A 376-nucleotide genomic window follows, 5' to 3' on the forward strand; every position below is an offset into this window, starting at 1 on the left:
CTTTTTGTAGCTCCTTGCGGTCTTGGGCAGAGCAGGAGCCCCATACCAAGCTGTGATACAACCAGAAGGAATGCTTTCTATGGTGTATCTTTAAACGTTGGTGAGAGTTGATGTTTGCATTTATGAAAATGCGACGGTAATAAATGGCAACATTACACACATCAACCTCGGCTGAATAAAAAAACTCTTACCGTGTGCGCTATGGGCCCAGGTGAGTGTGTACAATTTAAGACAGAAATGATTCACATTTTGGCTCCGATAGCAAATTTAAACTTCCTTTGACGAAGAGCCAATAAAGGCATCTCAGAAAAATAATAACCGGATTTACCAGTTTGTTTGCATACGTTTCCATCTGTGTGATCAGTTGGACTCTGCC

This window comes from Mustelus asterias, chromosome 1 (genome assembly GCF_964213995.1).
Source record: "Mustelus asterias chromosome 1, sMusAst1.hap1.1, whole genome shotgun sequence".
NCBI lineage: Eukaryota > Metazoa > Chordata > Chondrichthyes > Carcharhiniformes > Triakidae > Mustelus > Mustelus asterias.